At 52.7% G+C, this 2,579-nt stretch overlaps 1 pseudogene; it reads left to right on the top strand.

Moving 5' to 3' along the window:
• The window catches only part of LOC102378166, a 13,705-nt pseudogene that overhangs the window by 3,664 nt on the left and 7,462 nt on the right, over positions 1–2,579 (top strand).

Genomic DNA, 2,579 nt, shown 5'->3' with positions numbered 1-2,579 from the left:
CCCAGTGAAAGGCGGGTCAGGGCGCCTTAACCCCTAGCCCCACAACCGGGTGGGTTACCCCTTTGTTTGGAGGGCCTGGAAGGTGGATCCCCGGAGAGAGAGAAAGGCCATAGATGCACGCCTGTCTGAACTTTCCCTGACTGGTCCAAGCTGGGGCCAGGACCGGAAGGGTCAAAGTGCCGGGGGGCCCACTGCGAGGAACGCCCAGGAGCTGCGGGCCTGGGGTCCCGACTGGCCAAAAGTCATGGGGGCCTGGGGTCCCCAAGAGCCGAAGGTCACGGGGGGGGACCGCACCCGAAGGGGAAGTGGTTCAGGGAGCTATGGTGCCTAATATGAAGGCGGATGAGACCGCCTGAGGAGAGGAATCCAGGTGGGGTTCAGTCAGGAGGATTCTGGGGGCCGGTGATGATGAGAACATCTAGATGCCATCAGCGGGGCTTAGGGAAGGAATGGAACCGCAGATGGGGCCCCCTGGTATCAGGGCAGGAAATCGGCAGCCTCCCGCTTAATTAACATCTATTAATTAATTATACCAACAAGGCGTGGCGGGCGAGAAGGCAGGTGGTTAGCCCAGAAGCAGGTGGGCAGGCTGCAGGGAAAGCAGCACTGAGGAGGCTCCTGTTACAGAGGGCTTTGCAGTGTCTAGGGGTCTGAAGGCATTTGATGTTTTACTGTCTTTGGACTGATTTTGGTTGCTTTCAGTATTTCAACGCAATCCTGATGGACATGATTGATCTCACTAAATGATTGGTCCAGCAGTCATCAGCTCCTCTCATGACATGCATGATATAGACACCTTTTAGATCTCATGCTCCTATGATGATGTAGTCAAGGAGGTGTCATTGTTTCGAGCAGGGGTGTTGCCATGTTGTTTTCTTCTTGTCTTGTTGTCTGCAGACAGTGTTAGTAATGACAAGACAAGGTCATGCTATGCACATTTACTGAGTAAAAGGTTGCCTCTGGAATTGGTGTTGCCCACTCCTTTCTTTCCAGTGGTGCCCCTCCGCATGTTGAAGTCCCGGCCAACTCTCACATTGAAGCCTCCAAGGAGGATGACCTTGTCCTCTTTCATCATGGTAGTCAGGATTTCATCAAGGTCAGCACAAAACTGTTCTTTCTGTTCTTCCTCAACATTGAGTGTTGGGACATATGCACTGATGACAGCAACAAATTAATTGTTGGTCAGTTGGAAGCAGAGTCATGAGGTGCTTGTTAATACCAACCGGGAATTCAGTCATTCAGCTGACAGTCTGGTTTTTAATGGTGAAACCAACACTGTGTATTTGCCTGTTGTTTGCAGGTTAGGAGGCCTGTTCCCAGGACAGCTGTGGCAGGGGTGTGGTTGAGCCAGCCCCTCCTGGCTGCAGATGCGGGTAGGTCCCTGCTGGCCTTGGCTGATGGGTGGTCCCTTGTTGTAGGTGCAGAGCACAGAGGAGGGGATGCAGAGCTTTGAGGGGCTGGTCAGGCACTACAGCCACTCCTGCATCTGGTGGCTTGGGCCCTGGTGCCCCATTATGAGGCTCTTCCACCCAGAGGCCATTAAGCCCGTGCTGCAGACATCAGGTAACCAAGGGCATCGTGCGCTAGGAACCATTTGGAAGATGTGGGGCTCCTGGGGCCACTCCCTGGGCTGGGCAGGCAGCACTTTCCCAGAAGGCCCCTGTGCCATCCCAGCAAAGTGTGTGCAGGAGCCAGCACAGCAGGGACACAGGTGGAGGGGTGAGAGGACTCCACCCATCAGCCACAGGTGGCAAAGGTACTGTGGTAAAAATACATCATGACCTGGGCCTCTCTTGAGTAATAACCATATGAGTCCCTCATGATCCCTTGTGTAAGAAGCACGAGGCCTAACGACTGAGTTGTGGGTTTCTTTTCCTTCTTGCTTGCTCTGCATTTTGTAACCATATTGGACTAATGCCCTGAAGTTACACTAAGGTATAAGGTTACTAAAAGACATTAACTCTGCCGCAGTTCCCCTTTTCTTCTGCGCATGCGACAGAACTTTTTGCCGCAGTTCTGCTTTTTAAATACGCATGCACCAAACTTGACAGGAGATACTAACCAATAGTGAACTAAACCTCGCCCATAAGATAAGACGTAACAACAAGGAAATTGTGGTACTGCCAATAGTTGTATGACACGCTATATCCCTTTGTCTATGTAAGCTATAAAAATGTAACCTCAAGAGAAGTTCGGGGTCAACATACCCTCAAGAGAAGTTGGGGGTCAACCCTGCTGAGAGCATCAGCTCCTCTGTTGACGTTGCTTGCGCAACCAATAAATTCATGATGGACCCACCCTGTGTGTGACTCTCTCCTGAAGGTGGAATTGGTCTAGCCTCCAGGGGCACGAAACTAGCCGTTTGCGCAACAGTACCCCCACCCTTTGGGACATCAGTGGGCATTGCCAGTGTGTGCAGGCTGCTGAGACCCAGCTTGAGCCCTGTGGAGCTGGTCCTGTTCCCCCAGGCTCAGCACAGTATACTGCAGGTCCCTGATGAGTGAACCCCTGCTTCCCCAGTCAGCACTGGGCACCCATGAGGCTTACTGTGAGAGGCCCCTTGCCCCCCCCATAGAAAC

Source organism: Alligator sinensis, unplaced genomic scaffold (assembly GCF_000455745.1).
Source record: "Alligator sinensis unplaced genomic scaffold, ASM45574v1 scaffold909_1, whole genome shotgun sequence".
Lineage (NCBI taxonomy): Eukaryota > Metazoa > Chordata > Crocodylia > Alligatoridae > Alligator > Alligator sinensis.
The sequence above is the reverse complement of the archived record's forward strand: the minus strand, read 5'-3'. Positions and strand labels throughout refer to the sequence as shown.